This window comes from Pseudorca crassidens, chromosome 5 (assembly GCF_039906515.1).
Source record: "Pseudorca crassidens isolate mPseCra1 chromosome 5, mPseCra1.hap1, whole genome shotgun sequence".
Taxonomy (NCBI): Eukaryota; Metazoa; Chordata; class Mammalia; order Artiodactyla; family Delphinidae; genus Pseudorca; species Pseudorca crassidens.
Window position 1 is genome coordinate 70116031 of NC_090300.1, and position 20331 is coordinate 70136361.

The window sequence follows — 20331 nt, forward strand, 5'->3', positions numbered from 1 at the left end:
ACAGAGCTCAGTGTGGACCATGGAGGGGTTCAGGGGTTCCCTGCCTGTTCCTCCCCGCTGCACACCATCTGCAGCATGCTCTCTAACTTGTTCTCCTTTTCACCACTGCAGGTCCTCAGTCTGAGGACCCTCACCTATGCAACCCACTGTCTGTCCTCAGGCAGGAATGTCCAGGAACTGCCTGGTTCTCTAGACCCCTAATCCTGCCTCAGATCTAGAGTCCACTAAGCAGGCGATGCTCCAGATTAATCAACTTGAACTACTCAGAAAAAAGTAAAACCTGAACAGAGAGTGAGTTCCTTTAAGATAAGGGATGCTAGGCAGAGATATTCTTTTTCCCTTCGTTAAGATACTCTAATGATTACATAAAGCAGCTACAAAATTTTTCATTAGCATTTGTAAATCCTCAGAATTAAAGAGTCAACTATTGTAGGTTGGCCAGAAAAAAAGAGCTTGTTCCCAGCCTTTGACTCTCCAAGGCAGTGGATCTTCTGGTTCCTTCCATTGCCCTCAAGTTATGACTTGCCCTGGCCATGGCTTCTCCCACTATTATTACAGGGTTTTAACCCCTGGGCTCAGATGTGCTCACCAGGCCCTTCCTAAGGTCAAAAGATCTCCACAGTTGCCTAATTGCTTCTACATCTTGACTCTGGACACTTTCTTTGAAGACCTCCTGAGTCTTGCATTTTAAGCTCCTGCAGTTAAGTTACTCAACTTTGTTTCTTCATCTTTCTCCAATACTTATAGTCCCATGGCAAAGCGTTGACCAGAGCACAATATATACAGCAAAAAGAAAGGGTCCCGGGGGAAAAAACACAAGTCACCAAAGACTCTTAATTCTCAAAGTGCAGTTGGAGTGCCCATTGGCTGAGAGCCACTTGTAGGATGGGGCAGTAATGATTATTGGCTGAAAGGACGCAGCCAAGTTTATCCATCTCTTATTGGCTGAGAGCATATTCTAACCCTCCAATCCCAGGTAGAAATATTTATGACATGCTATGTATAATACATGCTTCAAGGGAAAAAGTTCATAGTAATTATGGTTAAAATGAATCTGTGTTATTAAATGAGGTATGCCAGAAATTAACTTTCCTTTCCATTCTTTATGAAACAAAGAGCTTCTGGTCAGTAAGAGATATCCAATGTTTTCAAACTGAGCTGATATAATTTCAGACAAAGGTAAAAATAACTTGACATTTTCATTAGCATCTGTGACTTTAACATCAGTAAATGGACTATTTCTGCTAGGCTTTCTAAAACACTGAAACTATTTTGAAGACACTTTATTGGTTTTGCCATAAGCATCAATCCCCCTTCTGGTTACAGCACCAACCCCTTTTCCCCATCCCACCCCATACCACATCAATCCATAGACCACCCCCAGCTCCAGGGATATACTTGGACCAAAGTCAATCCAAGTCCACTTCCTCTTTGGTTACAAGGACGGTTAACTAACAATAAATTTTGAGAGATAAGCCCAGTACTCTTTTGGAAAAGTTAGGGAAGAAATGGGTTTTCATTTTCCCTGGGGTTGCTACCAGCCATACTGCCACCACAACAGGTATGCCTGAGCATCGAACCAACACAGAAGGAAGCAAAGATGAGAGTGAGAGAGCAGAAGTTGATGACAACGCAAGCGCCTTGGTTGTCAAACCAGAAGCCAGCTCTGCCCCCAAGAAGTCCCCCCTTTTTTTTTTCTTTAGCCAATATAAGTCAGGCTTTTGTCACTTACAACCAAATAATTCTATCTACTCCCTCCTTCCTCTCATTATTACTTAAATAGATCTCTGGGCACCAGGGATCCCTGGTTGGGAATCATTAACCAAGCACCAAGGAGATCACAGAAATGTGTTTGCTATATCTGTCGATCTGAATCCATATCTAATTCAAATCTCAATCTCAAATTCGCTGATTCATGTTTATTGAGCTTCTACCGTGTACAAAATCCTCCTGGTACCTGTGTGGGAAGCTAGATGATTCCACCAGCCCCTACCACTCTCACAGACTGGTAAAAGAACTAAGAGGACAACAGGGGAGGAACGGAATCTTCTAGGTGGGAATCTGGGAAAGCTTCATAAAAGAAAGTTCACCAGAGATGGGCCTTAAGGGATTAAATGAGTCACAGTTGACCTAGACTAGAACCCATGTTCTGCTTCCCTGTCCAACATTCAGCTTAAACCCACAGGGGTCAGTGCTAGTGCAGGGTCATGTTCTGGAGGAAAAAGCCTACTGCTGTTGGTCCCCCAGGTCCTGCTAATGGCTATGTGGGGCCTCCTGTAGAGACAGGGGCTCAGGCCACCCAGAAGTACATTGGGGGAATCATAAGACAAGAGCCACCTGCCTGTAAATCACCTCAGAGTATCCGGGAATCATAAAACAGTTGGATAGCTAGAATCATTAGATGCCAGAGCTAGTGGGGACCTTGGGAATTAATCAGCCTCTTCATATGACAGATAAAAGCCTGGAAAACAGAACAGGTCAAGGACTAGTCCAAGATCACTCCTGCCCAGTCATTCCCAGAACCCAGGGCTCCAGGATTCTGACCAGGAGACACCATGATTATTTCAATTCCACCCCAGCAGGAGTGAGAAGAGGAGTCTGGGATTGTATTTTGATCGATGCTGTCTTTTATCTCTGATAGTTTCCTGTGCCTTGTCTTGCTTCAGCACTTCCCTTGATTTTTTTTTTAACATTTTTATTGGAATCTAATTGCTTTACAATGGTGTGTTAGTTTCTGCTTTATAACAAAGTGAATCAGTTATACATATACATATGTCCCCATATCTCTTCCCTCTTGCATCTCCCTCCCTCCCACCCCAATCCCACCCCTCTAGGTGGTCACGAAGCACCGAGCTGATCTCCCTGTGCTATGCGGCTGCTTCCCACTAGCTATCTACCTTACGTTTGGTAGTGTGTATATGGGGGAGGGGGAAGGGTAAGCTGTGACAAAGTGAGAGAGTGGCGTGGAGATATATACACTTCCCTTGATTTTAACGTGCAATGAGCCTCTCCGGGGGCTGAGTCGTGCAGGCCTGGAGGACTTCCTTTGGCTCTTTAGCCAGTGACCATTGTTTCACTGGCTTTCCAGCCAATAACCATTAAAATCTCCCCAAGAAAGCCCCTGCTGAGGATGCAGTCTTCTTGAGCTCCACACGGGCTTCTAGTGAAATGTGGATGCCATCAGGGGACGGCCGTTTGGGGACTGGTTCCACTTCTTGCCAAGTCACTCCTCCAGACTCTCAGAAACATAATAAAGGGAAGAAATAATTATTCAACATACCAAAAGGAAGGCATGGTGTGTGCCTATGGGATGGCTTTTTTTTGCAAAGCACATGAAGGGTCCTAGGGCACGGTGCAGAGGGAGCTGCCTTAGTCTGTAATAATCTTTGCTTCCCCTGGTGCACTTTTATCAGTCACACCCATGACTCTTTCAAAAGCCTTGTGAAGAAGGCAAGACCGAGTTCTATCCTCCCCATTTCCCAGGTGAAGTAACTGAGACTCGGGGAGGGGAAGCCACCTGTCCCCTCTCACCCATCTAAGAAGTGGCAGACCTGGGGCAGTCAGAACCCAACCTGTCCCACGGTGGCCAGCACTCATTTTACAACGTCTCAGGGGTCTTGTCCACAGCCAGTTCTGAATCACCCCTAGGGCTGGCAAAGGATGAGAGGCCAGGGGTCTTTGTTGGTGTGACGAGGGAGCTGGGGCAGGGGTCTCCTTTATTCTCCTCCATGAGCCACACCTGACACTCAGAGCTGAGTTACTCCTTTTGTAAATCTCTGATATTAGTAACAAGGCTGACTAGAGGTAGTGTTACATAATGAAATCAGCAACTGGACATTGGATACTAAATGAATGAATGAACAGGTGAATAAATGCAGTAGCTCTCACCTTAATGTAGTACACAAACATTGATAATATTTCAGCTGGCACAGAAGACGGACCGGAGACCATTTCTAAGGTCTGGTCTCTGCCCCAGAGGAACACACATTCCAACAGGAGAAGAAACAGACACGCAGACAAATAAATGACCATGCACCGTGACGGAAGCCGGAGTGCAGCTAGGTAGATGGACTCTAGAAGCCCAGAGCAGGAGGTTTGCTTCCCATGCAACCAAACTTGCAACCGTCTGTCCGCCAGAGCTTCCCTAGGGTTGCAGGAACCGGCATGACTCATCTTTCCCTCCCTATCAGACATTACGCTGGGAACATCCGAGATCACCAGTTAGTGTGGGCTGAATAAATTCTCCCGGAGGAGTCGTGAAATCTTCAGCCATGTAGGTGACCTGGGCCACGGGACAGAGTCTGCAAGCTACCTGTCCCAGCCTCCTACGACAAGGATCTCAGCCGTCCCAGCCTTCTCTGGGACCCGTGCTCAGAATCAGCTGGCCCCAGAGCCCTCTCTCACCTGCCACAGTTATCTTAAAAGGTGGAGTGAGATCAAGGCACAGGGAACGTCACAGTCACAGTAGCCTGGCTCATCCCTCAGGGCTAGAACACCTCGCCTTGAACAAGCGAGATAAGAGAATAAAATAACGCCTGACACAGCCTTATCACCTGATAATACGACTTCAGTTTTTCCATTAAAATTACTGAGAGCCACAGTCTTGTACTTTGGCTGATAATAGATCACAGGCGACAAAGCTATTAATTTTTATCTCTGTCGTGCAATATATCCAAGGGGGAAAAATACTTTTTCTGACGGTGGAAGTTGGATATGAATTTTTTCCTCCTCCCACCTTTCGTTTCTCACACCTTGCTCATCCATGAGCCTCTAGGAATTTTTAATCAAAGATGTATTAAACAGGGGCTTCCCTGGTGGCGCAGTGGTTGAGAGTCCGCCTGCCGATGCAGGGGACGCGGGTTCGTGCCCCGGTCCGGGAAGATCCCACATGCCGTGGAGCGGCTGGGCCCGTGAGCCATGGCCACTGACCCTGCGTGTCCGGAGCCTGTGCTCCGCAACAGGAGAGGCCACAGCAGTGAGAGGGCTGCGTACCACAAAAAAAAAAAAAAAAAAAAAAAAAAAGATGTATTAAACAGACACGGATCTGGCTATGCTATGACCGTTACATAATGTTATAAACCTCTCTCTCTTTTTACTCTACCCCCATCCTTGGAGGACTTGGTACAGGTATTTAGAACACAATTTAAAGGACTTGAGTCGGTTAGTTGCCTCTCTAGTCCTTGATATTCCCATCTTGAAAATGAGGAGTCTCCGTAATTGCTTCCAGCTTCAATACTCCAGGACCGTATGACTGAAGGAGACATGGAGCGGGTCAGTTGTAATGACAAGGGTAGTCTTTCTAAGTACGAGGGCTGCCAGATAACAGTACAACCAGGCCACCACCGCCCTGCCCTGGGCCCCATGCCTTAGGGGCAGCCCTGGCCTTCCTTACGGGGCAGAGGTCCATGGTGCCATGAACATGTGTACCTGGAGCCCACATCCCCCTTTCAAAGCAAACTGTGGGTACCTGGGACCCTGAAAGAGCCTGTGCAAATGGCCCAAGGTCTGCTTCCAGGCCCTACCTGATCTCTCCCCTGGCTCCTCATCCCCAGAGCAGATCACAGCCCCAGGGTGCACACCCCTAGGTGTGATCCAGGGATGGGGGGTGTGATTGATGCTCCACATCTACATCCCACTCTTCCCTGCCCTCAGGAATACTTGGGTGGAAAAGTTTGCAAAGCATCTGTCTTTGGGGTGCAAATGCCTATCAATGCCAGTGAGTAGCAGGGCCAGGGATGGAAGAGAGGGGGGAGGGGGTGGGGACAGTGGGGTATGACCAGCAACCTCCATTTGTACTGACACCTGACCTGCAAATGCTGGGGTGGGGGACTGGCTGCCAAAGAACAGCAGACTGTGAAGGATCCACGTTGGAAGGTGGTGGGAAGAAGAGGGGGCCGCTGAGTGGTGATGCTCTTCCCAAGCTGTAGCTGTCCAGTCGGTCACTTCAAAGGCCCACAGGCAAACCCAGGCTCCTTCCCAGGTTGGCCTCAGGCCTCTCCTCTGGAGAAATCTGATTTTATATTTTAAAGGTGAGTCTTAGCATCTCTTCCTCTCTCTCTGGAATAAGGCTATCTCAGAATTCGTTTCCTTATCATTGATACCCTATCTATTTCGAAAAAACCAAAACAAAAGCCTGGAGAAGGCTTGCAGTAAAAATACCAGATGGCTAAATACACAGATTTGCCACGTTATGAAAGAAAGGAAATAATCATGCCAGGAACCTTGGATTCAATTTTTACTAAATATAAGAATAAAACAGCTCTGAGCCTCCTGACTGCTAAAGCAAAACTAGAAAAGTGCTGAGTTACCTGGCTTTCATTATGTGATCAAAAGTACAAATACTCATTCTTCAAAGGAGACCAACTTCTGTTGGGCAGAAAATTTGAGGAAGAGTTTTATCATCCACATCCTTTTATAGGAGGCGCTAAGTAACATAAGGAACCAAATCTTCAACAGTGGTTTTGCAGACAATGCAGAATCATTCTCCACACAACCATTTATTATACTGACACTTGATAAAAATCTCAGGACATGATATTTTTTAAAAGTTGTGAAGTCATTGCTACAGGAACCTGAGCTAGTATCATCTAAGTAACCAAAATGGATACAAGAAAATAACTCAGAAAAATCAAAGGAATGAACTATTTAAACAAACACTTCTCAAACTTCTCTACCCAGTGTCCCTAATAGCACCCAATGGCAGAGAGAAGAGGAATCCTCTGTGGGATGGGGAGATAGAGGATCAGTCACGCCCTCCTCCATCTCTGGAGCAAAGTAAAATTTATCTTTAAAATGTATTCAATCTTAGCTTGCTACTTTATCATAAACGTGTCCTTATTTTAATATAAAATTAGTTTCCCCAAAATCTTGGCTGAAGTTGATATCACTGTGGCTTAGAGCATTCCCTGGCACCACCAAGTATCCCAAACGTTTCGAGAAACACGACTGGCTTACACTGTCTCTTATTTGTTCTTTATAACAAATTGATGAGGCAGGTATTACCCATTTTCATCAATGGGGAAATTGAAGAACAGAGAGATTAAGTACTTTTCCCAGTAGCACGTGGCACCGGAATACATATTAATACTTGAACGAAACTCAGATCTCCTGACTATAAATCCAGTCCTTTTTCCCAGCTTCCGTAATGTCATTTTATCATGTAGGAAATAATCAAGGAGTGAAATGGATGGTCCAGCTAAGGTTTCTGATGTCGTATTACTGAAGCACAGTACCCACCGAACCTGGGAGACCACCCAGGCTTCCAATGGCCCCCCATATTGCACTCTGGCATCACTAGATGTCTCTGATTCATTCTTCCAGAGGATGAATCACCCACGCTCAAATTAGAATCAGTTCATACATTATCAACTTCATGAGGCTGGAGCAGGAGAGGAGAGAAGAGCGTTTTTTTCCCAGGGGCTCCAGCAGCTGTCCCAAACCCTTACAGCGGTGATGGTAAATTGTCCCTTCTCCGTGAGGCAGAGCATCGATCCTGAAAGCGGTAGGATGCAATGAGAGGTCTGGTGACCTGAGTTCTGGTCCTGACTCAGCCGCCAGAGGGTTATGGGAAAACCACTTAACCCATGGGCGCTGGGTATGCCAGGGTATGATCATGAGGAAGAGTGAGATAATGTCTGGGAAGCCCTTTGAGCACCTCAGAAACAAGAGGTTCCATAAACACAAGGTGTTATTACCTCCAAGTACATCAGCCAAGGACATCACAGTTCAGGTCCCTGCAGAAACTCCTCTCTCTCTGGACCTGAAAGGACCAGTTGATCCTTCAGCTTCTCATCCAGCTGAAATGTCCAAGTTTCGGAGGATTTGGGGTGAGTCAACCATCTGGTTAAAGATGAGTGAAGTGAAGACCTCGATCTTTAAATCACAGACCCTCTCAGCTGAAAAAGATATTAGCAATTTATTTTTTTATGATTTTTTTAAAACTAATTAATTTATTATTTATTTGTGGCTGCGTTGGGTCTTTGTTGCTGTGCACGGGCTTTCCCTAGTCGCGGTGAGTGCTGGCTACTCTTCATTGCGGTCCGCGGGCTTCTCATTGCAGTGGCTTCTCTTGTTGTGGAGCACGGGCTCTAGGTGCACGGGCTTCAGTAGTTGTGGCACATGGGCTCAGTAGTTTGGCTCTCGGGGTCTAGAGTGCAGGCTCAGTAGCTGTGGTACACGGGCTTAGTTGCTCCGCCACATGTGGGATCTTCCCAGACCAGGGCTCGAACCCATGTCCCCTGCACTGGCAGGTGGATTCTTAACCACTGCGCCACCAGGGAAGCCCCATATAGCAATTTAGATCCCACTCTTCGTTTAGAGAAGGAGAAGCTGAGTCCAGAAAGTCTCATACATATTCCCTGAAGGCCTGCAAGATGTTAGACAGATGCTGGCTAAGAAGATGACTGGGCTTGGGTCTTTGACTTCAGAGGACTCCCCACCTAGTAGAGAACACAGGCACATTCACAGTTTGTGGACAGTGCAGTACGAGCATTATTGCAAAGCGTCACCAGGACTGTGACAAAGAGGGAGCCGAAGTTGTCCTGCAGCCACGTGTCCTTGGGCAAATCGCTTCAACTTTGAGGCTCAGAAAAACGGAAACACGAGCAATGACATCACTCTCTAACATTTTTATCATGTTTGACAGCTCCCTAACAATTTCATAATCACCGGCTGATTTAATCCTTACAAGAAAGCAGGGAAGGAAGCATTATGATTAGCTCTTCTCTCTAGAGATGGAGTCCCAGGAGTGTGGTCGTGACCTCACTCCCGGATGAGTCAACTGGAAAAGAAACAGGAAGGTAACTGGCCTCTAGTCCCCAGTAGCCTCCTCCCTGCTGTTCACCTGCTGTTCAACTTCATAGACATAAAGTTCTATAGATCTACAAGTTCGTCAAAGTTGCAAGGTGACCTGGAACTGAGGAGGCTTTGGATAAGCATTTGTAATGATTGGAGAACTGGGAAAAGAATCAGCATCTTTTCCATCTAAACTCAGCTACCAATAAAACATTTCTTAATTCAAGTGACTTGGGCTTCCCTGGTGGCGCAGTGGTTGAGAGTCCACCTGCCGATGCAGGGGACATGGGTTTGTGCCCTGGTCCGGGAGGACCCCACATGCTGCGGAGCGGCTGGGCCCGTGAGCCATGGCCGCTGAGCCTGCGCGTCAGGAGCCTGTGCTCTGCAACGGGAGAGGCAACAGCAGTGAGAGGCCCGCGTACCGCAAAAAAAAAAAAAAAAGACTTAATATGTTTTAGTAAGAACCTCGGGTTATTTTATATTTCAGTATTTTAAATTACACAAACAGAACATGAATATAGTTTTACTGCACAATGTTCAAATATCTAAAAGCAAATGTCCTTTTGACTGACCCCCGATCCCAATCCCTACTCCCTGCTAACTCCCCACCCTTCTCCTCCTCTCCCCCCACCCCCGTCCCTGACTCCTGTTGTTAGTACTTATCAGTATCATTTTAGCCCTTCACTCTATGCAACTAATTACATGTGCATATAGAAATATACCCCAGTGTGTCTTGCAGCTTGTTCCTTATGTAAATGGTCTAATGGTGTGTACGTTGTTTTACAATTTTTTTTAACTTAATGCATAGAGGGGCTCTAGCCTTGTTAGCTGTCATAGATGTACTGTATTCCCTGGTATTTCGTAATATTACTACCCTGCAGTTAAGCCATTCCCCTGTGAATGGACCTCTAGTGATCTTTATGTTTTTCTCCATCACCAACAATGCTGCAATGAACATTTTTGTATGTGTCACCTTAGAAACACAAATTTGACTCTGAAAGTATTGCACTGATTTGCAGGTTGACCAACAGTGTAGGAGAGGATCTATTTTCTTATATCCTTTACTAAAACTTAATATCATCGATTCTCTTAATTTTTTTTTGCCAATCTGATAGTAAAAATAAAATATGCATTGTTGATGTTAATTTGCATTTCAAGCATATTTTCCTTTAAAATGGGAAATAATAAAAAGTGTTAACACTTAAAATGTGTTAACTCTCTCAGAGAAAACATGACATACTGAAAGATAATGGTCTCTGAGGTCAAAGGGCCTGGGCTGGCTTCCCAGATCTACCACTGACAAGCTGGGTGACCTCTGACAATTGCTCAACCTCTCTGTGCCTCACCTTCCTGTCTGTCCAGGCTGTGAAATAGCTGTCATGAAAGTGCTTCATAAATGGTTAGCTCTGTGCAACTGTTAGACGTTACCTGACTTTTAAGGTGAATAAACTGATGCTCAGTGAGGTGGGTTGCATATTTCTAGGTACCAAGAAAGCCCCTCATACAGCTACAGTAGCCCCTGTCTTACGTTGGAATATGTTTAATCAGACTTTCTCAGCAAGCTGAAAGATAAGGCCTTGAGTAGTTTCGTTCGTTTATTTGTTGGCTGGTTTTGATTTTTGTTTGTTTGCTTGTCTCTTTTTTTTTTTTACTTCTTAGAAGTACATGCAGAATAAGACACAGGTTAGCTGATCGACTGTAGAATGTCATGTTACCTAAACCCCAGAACTCCACTTCACAGCAAAATGCCCCAGTCTCTTCTCATTAATTTCTATTGTCTCAACTGCACTGTTTGCTAGAGAGCAAAACACTCCCTAAATTGACGAGATGGAAGATTTGATGCACCTAAGACATAATCACATTTATTTTCAGACGTGGGAGGACTGCGGGGGCACAGAGGACGTTTTTCATTTTTTTAGCCACTGAACCACTTCTCCCCTTCCTGGCAGCACCCCACTTTCAATCCACAGGGTCTGAGTGGGCCTCACCCTCAGCCCTGGGGTGGAGCATGTGGCCCGGACCTACATCAATTAGCACGTTGCAGTCTCCAGCCCCAGTGATTGGCTGACAGCAGAGCACATGATACAGAAACCCCAATCAAGGTGAACCTTGGAATTTTTGCAGACAAAGCAGGGACAGAGAATTTTCATATGTTCCCACGGCACATGATCCTGAAAGGATTTTGCCCTGGAAACTTCTGGTGGTCTTCTTGAAGGAAAAGAGAAGAAGACCTAAGAGATGGAGAGAGAAAAACTGGATCCCGATAACATTGCCAAAGCCAGACGTCCTCCTGTACACCTCAGTTACAGAACTTAATAAATCCCCCCTACATGCACACACTCTTTTTGGGGGGGTGGGGGGGCTGAATCTGCTGTTGTATCATTTGTGATAACTGACACTAGTGGAATCACACACTCACATTTATGCTCCATGTTTCTTTCCGTACGTGGAGGGCAGCATGGTGTCATGGCAGAAGCCCAGGACTGGAAGGCAGGAGACCTAGGTCTGTCACTGGCTTTGTCTCTTTGGGCATCAGTTTACTTAGCTGTAAAGTGAGAGAGTTGGACAAATAAGTTTGGGACACCTTCCTGCTCTGACACTCTCTGAATCTGTAAACCTGAAACTCCTGGTGCTCTTGTGACCACTGGAAGCTGAGATTGTCAGATACTGACTCTTTGAAGCGTTCCATTCATTGTGTTAAAGGAGGGCTTAAGTGGCCCCCAATGGAGGGGACCTGAAGAACAGTAAACAATTAGGTTCCTGTATCTCCACCAGAATTGGCTCCAGAAGAGGGTCAGGCTTTGCAAAAACACAGAACATTCTTCCCTCTGGGCTCCTTGGGAAAACTCTCGGCACGATGGAGGGTGTCTCTCTGGCTATTCATTGCTTGCCAGTGGGAACAGCCAAGGAGGAGAAGGGGTCACATGGCCTGGCCTGCTGCTGGCACAGGGCGCTCTACGCGGTCGATGGCTGGGCGAGGAGGAGGGCTGCCTGACCCCCTACCGAGGCGTCCTTTGGAAGGTTGGCCCAAGAGTTTCCGAGACGTATTCTGCAGCAGTCTCTGTAAAGGTCTGTAAAGCAGGATTCAAATTCAGCAGTCTCCGCTTGTCTCTTCCGTATGAAGCATCATGCTAAGCGTTTTCATAGGCATTCTTTTTTTCAACCCCTTTTTTTAAACAACAACCCTCTTGCCCCTTACATCACCTCCAGTTTACAGTTATAGAATCTGAGGCTCAAAGAGGTGAAGTTGAAGTAACTCACGCAGGGACCCACAGCAAGAGTCACAGTGTGTCTCACGGATGGAGGACGAGACCAGGGCCTGAAGGCTGCTTTTGCCTCATCTTCGCCCACACCGCCACCGTCCTGTGAACCAGACCCACAAACGTGCGGGTCGGAAGCGTGTGTTCCAGTCACTGCCCTTCTCACAGCTGCTTTTGTAAACACTCGGAAGCACAGTGTTCTGACCGTTTATGTGCATGTCACTTCCTTGACTGGACTGTGAGTTCTTCAGCAGGGCCTGTGTGATCCAGCTGTGTGGCTCCCCCAGGTCCTGTACAAAATAGGAATGTGAAAAGCAGTCCTTCTCTCTGGCCGGCCACTGACCCCAGAGGAGGACTGGACTCAAGCAAGGGTCACCAACTGGATGCGCTCAGGGACCAGGCGGCAGGCAGCGGAAACACAAGAAATCCCAAGCCAGGTCTGAGACAGTAGGGAGCGGTCGGAGATTGAGGGAACAAAACGTGCGGGACCCGCCTAAGACACTCAGGTCCAAAAGTTTTAGAAAGGTCGTACAGCCGAAAGAAGCGTGCAAAAACAACTAGACCCCCAAAAATAATAATAATAAAATAATTAAAACAGAAAAGCATGCAGCCTGGGCCCCAGAGCCCACAATTTACAGCCCCTACTCTAACTCCACCCTGGAACATTCAGCTTGGCTCGGATTGGTGAACACCCCTCCGACACTGTCACACCAGTCTTCCCAGGGGTTCCATACCTGGTTCTCATTTAACACAAGGTGCGGTAGATAGTGGACATTTAATACGTGTTTGCTAAATAAAATTTAAAAGAATTAATGTTTACCCAAAGCGCTATAAGCCTCAGTTAGCCAACACCATGCAAAGGAAGCTATTGACTCAAGTTTCACTGCTCTAGGGACCAGAACATTGATTACAGTGTTTGGGTGGGGAACCAACCATACCAGGTAGCTGCATGTACCGTAACACCTAGAGGAGCCCTTTAGGAAACTAAATGATTCATTGAGCGGTCCCCATACTCAAAACAGAAATATACACAGTTCATGATTCTCTAGTATATCCCATCAATCATCCATTCGCTCAACAATTGCAGTGCTGGGACCATAAGGGTGAGGTATACAGACGGTGCCTTCCTTCAAGGAATTTACAGTTTTGTAATCAGCTGATCACATAAATAAATGTAAAATCACAACGTAATACGGCTCAGAAGTAAGCTGTGCTTTCAGAGGCCTGGCCGAGGTGGATCAGGGAAGTGATTCAAGAGCTGGCTAAACAGGGGGAGGAACAGCATATGAAAAGGCCCCAGGGGGCTTCCCTGGTGGCGCAGTGGTTGAGAGTCCGCCTGCCGATGCAGGGGACACGGGTTCGTGCCCCGGTCCGGGAAGATCCCACATGCCGTGGAGCGGCTGCGCCCGTGAGCCGTGGCCGCTGAGCCTGCGTGTCCGGAGCCTGTGCTCCGCAACGGGAGAGGCCACAACAGTGAGAGGCCCGCGTACCGCAAAAAAAAAAAAAAGCCCCAGTAAAGAAGTGTGGCAAAGAAAGGGATGTGCAAGGACAAAGTGGCTGAGCAGAGGAGGGAGGATATATGGTTTAAGAGGCTGGTAGAGGTCAGACCATTCCAGGATTGTGGGCGATGGTAAGAATTTGTATCTTTATCCCGTGAGCATTGTGAGTTATTTACTCTGCTAGTGAAAAACATAAAATGCTGGGCTGTTGCCACAGTTCTTCATTCCTCTAACCTGGACCTTCTGCACAGGCTCTTTGGTGCCCACTTCTCTCTATGGGGTCTGTGACAAGGACGAAGAGTTTTAAACTCTTTTGGATGGAAAAAGTTATTTCACGTTTAAAGTCTGAGCTGCAAATGAGATTTTTCCTTCCAGTGTACCGTGACATTGCCGCCGTAACACCATTAGACACCCTTCTGGCAACAGGAGCTCAGAGCCCTACTGTCAGCTACTTCATGTCCAACATCACGTCAGCCAGCACTTTCTCATCTTTGGGATTATTCAGACCACATTTTAACCTGAAAAATATCACAGACTTCCCACTTGACACCAGTTATACTTTCAACTTTTAATGACATAATACCATTTACATTAGCACCCCTAAAACTGAAATATTTATGTATAAATTCAACAACATATGCTAAAGAGCTATATGAGGAAAACCGCAGTACTCTGATGAAAAGAAATTAAAGAAGATCTAAATAAAGGGAGAGATAGTCCAGGTACATGGATTAGAAAGCTCAATATGGTCAAGATATCAGTTCTTCCCAACTTGATCTATAAAGTCAGAGCAATCTCAATCAAGGGATTATTAATCCCAGCAAGTTACTTTGTGGATAGCAACAAAATGATTCTAAAGTTTGTGTGGAAAGGCAAAAAAAAAAAATATATATATATATATATATATATATATATATCCAGAATAATCAACACAGTATTAAAGAAGAACAAAATTGGAGGACTGACACTACCCAACAGTAAGATTTACTATAAAGTTACAGTAATCAAGACGATGTGGCACTGGCAAAGGAAGAGAAAAACCAATGGGACAGAAGAGAGGGCCCAGAAATAGACTCACATAAATACAGTCAACTGATATTTGACAAAGGAGCAAAGGCAATTCAATGGAGAAAAGATTGTCTTTTCAATAAATGGTGCTGAAATAACTGACCATCTACATGCCAGAAAAGTGAATCTAGGGCTTCCCTGGTGGCGCAGTGGTTGAGAGTCTGCCTGCCGATGCAGGGGACACGGGTTCGTGCCCCAGTCCGGCAAGATCCCACATGCCACGGAGCAGCTGGGCCCGTGAGCCATGGCCACTGAGCCTGCACATCCGGAGGCTGTGCTCTGCAACGGGAGAGGCCACAGCAGTGAGAGGCCCCACTGAGTACACACCAAATGCTGATGAGACTGTGGAGCAATAGGAACTCTCATTCATTGCTGGTGGGAATGGAAAAGTTTGTACGGCCACTTCAAAAGACAGTTTGGCAATTCCTTACAAAAATAAACATGCTTTTACCACACAATTCAGCAATCACATTCCTTGATATTTTCTCAGATGAGCTGAAAACGTATGTCCACGTAAAAACCTGCGCATGGCTTTTTATAGCAACTTTTTTCATAGTTGCTAAAACTTGGAAGCAGCCAAGATGTCCTTCAATAGGAGAATGGATAAACAAATTATGGTACATCTATACAATAAAACATTTTTCAGTAATAAAAAATTGAGCTATCAAGCCATGAAAAGACAAAGAGGAACCTTAAAGGCATAGCGCTAAGTGAAAGAAGGCAACGTGAAAAGGCTACATACTGCATGACTCCAACTATATGACATTCTGGAAAAGGCAAAATTGTAGGTACAGTAAAAAAAAAAAAAAAAAAATCAGTGATTGAGAGAGAGGAAAGGAGAGATGAATTGGTGGAGCGCAGGGGATTTTGGGGGCATTGAAACTATGCTGTATGATACTGTAAGGGTGGATACTTGTTGTTATACATTTGTCAAAACCAACAGAATACACAACACAAACAGTAAACCCTAACGTAAACTACGGCTTCAGCTAATAATAATGTATCAGTATTGGCTCATTAACTATAACAAATATACCACATTAATGCAAGAAGTTAATAACAGGGGAAACTTGGCGGAAGGGCAAAGGGCAGTATGGGAACTTGCTGTACTTTCCGCTTGCCTATTCTGTAAAACTAAAACTGCTCAAAAAATAATGTATATTAATTTAAAAATTCTAATGATTCATAAAGTATATGATGACAACACCACCATGGTTTTCGTAGCCTGGTTTTAAAAATTATATCTGATTAATCACAACAGCGCCCACATATGCTTGAGAAATACAAGTACATATGAGTAAAATACGCCTGTCTTTTGCAGTCTCTAGATAATCTTGAGCACACATGTGGATTCAGAGATTTTCTTGCAAAAACTCCATAGGTTTAAAAGAATCCCAAGTCTGGGAACCACTGCTGAGGGCTTTATAGACATTTCTTGATTAATGAATGAAGCATGCTCCCTTGGAAGACAGGAGAACACTAATTGCGGGTCAGTGTCGTTGATGTCCAATCTCTATTGACTCTGGGAGACTATGACACGTTTCTCATCACATAGAAGGGAGGACTAAGTAAGAGATTACGTGTTAAAGCATCTAGCAGAGTGCCTGGAATATCATAACCTCTCAGTAACTATTAACCAAATAGAATCTGGCATTATAAAGGAGATCAGTCGTCAGGAGTGGCTGACATCCAATATCTCTTCCGCTTGGATTTGTGACTCAGGCCTCCCCACCCCCTTTTTAATGCTTTGGGACCTCATTTCTGTTCCAGGCCAAAAGTTTTGTCACTCTAAGACTGGACATGGGAAAGAGCTACAAACATCCGTAAGAGAGATCTTGGGAAGGCATCCTATCTGAACCACTCTCCAATTTGCCCCCATACCCCATTTTGTCATGTGCACCTATAAAGTATGAGACCCAAAGATACAACTTTGGATGAATTTGATATACCTCAGGGTTGAAGAAGAAACTAAAAGCTGTCCTGTCCCTCCATAGTGATACAGCAACTGAAAAATTATTAAAAGACACTCCAAAATCACAATGGTCTGAAGGAATGAAAATATGTATCCATTATGGACAACAAATCTTTCACTGTGTTTATTCATTCACAGTATTTATTCCTTCAGCTCCAACTGTGTGCAAGGCACTGACAGTGTTGGGTGCTGAGCTAGCTGGCTCTAGTCAGTGTGATAAAAATGTCCTTTCCATGCTGTTCCTTGTAACCTTGAGTGCACAGGGATCCAACTGTTCCCACCCTGCTCTACTGCTGGTCCTGGAGCCTCTGCTCCCCCATTTCTTGGGCAAATAATAGATCTTACCTCTTGGAACGGTGAAAGGCCTAGAAATAGTGCCTTGAGAAAAACGAAAGAAACTGGGGAGTTTTCGTTGGTGATGAGAGAACCCAGGAGAGATGGGAACCTTGATTTCACAAATCTGAAGGACCATTATATGGAAGCAGGGTTTGATTTTTTTGGTGTGGAATCAGGAACTAGAACTGCAAAGCAGCTGGAAGTGACAGAGAGACCGATGTCATCTTAGCCAAAGAAAGAACTTTTTACCAGTGAGAAGCCTCCAAGTATGAAATAGACTGCCTTGATAGGAAGTGAGCTCCCCATTACTAGACGTGTTCAGAGACCGGATGTTCAAAAGACAGGGAGCTTGTAGAGGAGGTTCTTTCAGCAAACTTGGAAAGAGTGGGGCTGATCTTTATGTCTTTATTTTTTATGCCAAATCCACTTCTGTAAGCGTTGGGTGTATCCAACGATTTCTGCATTACAAATCAGATGATATTCTACTTCCCTTCTGTGTATCTACACATCCTTCAGAGTTTACAAAGTGCTTTCAATTACACGATCTCATTAGCTCCTCAGGACAAATTTTTGAGAAGAATTATTATACTCACTTTAGAGTTGAGGAATCTAAAGAAATGAAAGGCCAAGAGAAGCAAATCAATGATAAAATTAAAGGAAATTATCAGACTTCATTTGGGGGCTCGTTCTTCCTCCTATGGAATCACAGGCCAGGGACGTTCATCTCATTTTCAGGATGAAGAGATGAAAAGTATCAGATGCTGGACCAGGGAGCTATGTTTTCTAAGGGGCTAAGAAGCTGTCACTGATTCCAAGAGTGGGCAGAACACTTTCCCTGTAGCTCAAAAAGCAGAAAATACTGAATCTTTGAAGCTAACAAACATATTATTAATGGGGCAGCTTTTTCTCGCCCACAGCATGCTCCAGGGTGAGACCAGGCTGACCGCTGCCCCAGTGTGAAAGAGTAAGGCCTTTGCCTCAAGAGTCGGAAAAAAGAAGAGAGAAGGTGATAGTCTAGGGATGGTGTTGAGCTGAAGAAGTCCCAGGGGTGACCAGGAAATCAAGAACCACTTGTTTCTTCTTGTAAGAATGTTTTGCATCTGGAAATGCAGCCCAGTGACCCCCAAAGAGGGTACAGATTGAACAAACAGAGAACTCCCAAAGGCTGATGAAGGGATTAATTCCCATATAATAATCAGGCTGTGTTCTTCTCCAAGGTCTTTCATCTGTAGATCTCAGAAGGTTTTGTAAACATCAATTAAATGTTACAACATCGCTTTGAAGTTAGTATTACTATGTCCATTTTCCAGATGAGAAAACTGAGAAGCTAAGGGGCTCGCCTAGAGGCAACCCAGTCAAGATTCTAGGAGGCCAAGCATTTCAAACTTCATCTCTGCAAAGCTTTGGGTCTCACAGGGAGAGAGAGATTGAAACAGTCTGACAGTGCTATTCCCAGGCTCTGAGAGAGAAAGATTCCTGAAGATGCCCTCTCCCTACGGGTCCACGAGCTCTGTAAGAACCTTGAAGGGTTTTTCCTTATTGAAGGGACTGGGTCCAAGAACGACAAGATTCGGAGATAGACTCCATAAATCATTCCTCAACCTTCCAGTGGGATGTCATTTTTCCTCTTCCAAGCTGTCAAAGACCATTGTGGTTCCCTCTTTTATGGTCTGCCTTGGGTTATAATTATTCATGTCAGCGTCTGGTTTTTCTCTTAAGACTTCAGACAGGATATCTTACATTATCCCTTATGCTGTTACATACTACGAGTTCATAGGTAAATATGTTTTGACTTGATGTGAAGTGGGGTTGATGGGGAAATGTCAGAGCAACAGACAACTTCTACAAGGTATAAAGACCAAAGTTGATAACATTTGTCCTCCCCAGAGGCAACAACAAGGCCTGCCTGCCATTTATATTTCCTGTGAATAAAGGCACTTCTGGGTTTTCATGACTGCCACAAATCTCTATTTTTACCCTAGGAACCAATGTTTAGTTAGGATTGTCAAGCCTGGCCAAACTTCAGTGGAAAGCCACATGTGTGATAAGTATATTTGGGAAGAACAGACATGTTATTACATGGAATAACATGGAATAACAGCATGATATGAGCAACATGCTTTCCAAATTTTACAAAGCATTTTTATAAGCACTTTCATTTGAGCCTATTAAGACATCACGAGGTGTGCAATTGAGATGTCACTATCATATTTATTGATGAATTCCATCAAGGTTAAGTGACCCGCTCTAGGCCACACAACTATTGAATAACAGAACTGGGGCAGAAACCAAGAAACCTGGAGAGAGAAAAGAATGAGAGCTCTCTGTATCCCACAACTTCCTTTGCCTCCTAGCTTCCCACACTGGAATTTTCTTAGTGCTTTCTTTTTTGCCTGCCTCTGTTGCTTGCAACTACGCCAAGTGGGGTCCATGCTAAGCCACACTGGGTTCTTCTGAGCCCGGGTCACCTTGGGGCGGTGTCTGTACAGCTGGAGTGGAGCAGCAGGGGCAATTTTGGCGGCTTAGGAACCTACCTCACAAAAGACAGAAAAGAAGAAAGTCTCCACAACAGCTGTCCACTGAAAATCCATTTGCATATTTGGTGCAGTTGTCGAAGCCCAAGGTGGAGAGATGGGAGACTCTGGTTATAGTCCCAGTGCCACCAACCATCTGCGGGCCCTTGTTTTCATTCCACAGATTTTTTTTTTTTGCGGTACGCGGGCCTCTCACTGCTGTGGCCTCTCCCGTTGCGGAGCACAGCTTCCAGACACGCAGGCTCAGCGGCCATGGCTCACGGGCCCAGCCGCTCCACAGCATGTGGGATCTTCCCAGACCGGGGCACGAACCCGTGTCCCCTGCATCGGCAGGCGGACTCTCAACAACTGCGCCACCAGGGAAGCCCCATTCCACAGATATTTAATGAGCACCTAATAGAGGCTGAATATTGAGTTAGGTGCCAGGGACACAGGAATGAAAGAGATGTGTTTCTTGCTCTCAAGGAGCTAACAGTATATGAGACAAGACAGATACACAAGCAGATAAAGACACTGCAATGTAATGTGTGGTTTTATGGAGTGTCACACTGCTGAGAGTCTTTCCAGAGGAGGAAACTAAACCCAGTGCTGGCCTCTTCGGAGCGCAGGGTGCTGTGAGAATGCACAGCTTGCGCACCTGTGAAGCCAGTCCTGCCAACAGAGATCCTCTAGGTCGCGTGGTTTCTCTCTTAAGGATGGTATGACCACAAGTGGGGACAAGTAGGTGTAGAAATGGAGGCTCTCAGAGACCTAGGAGTGAGATCACACAGGAGAAGCCATGAGACAAGAGAACCTAGAAGATGTCAGTAGCCACTGGGGCTTCCCTGGTGGCACAGTGGTTGAGAGTCCGCCTGCCGATGCAGGGGACA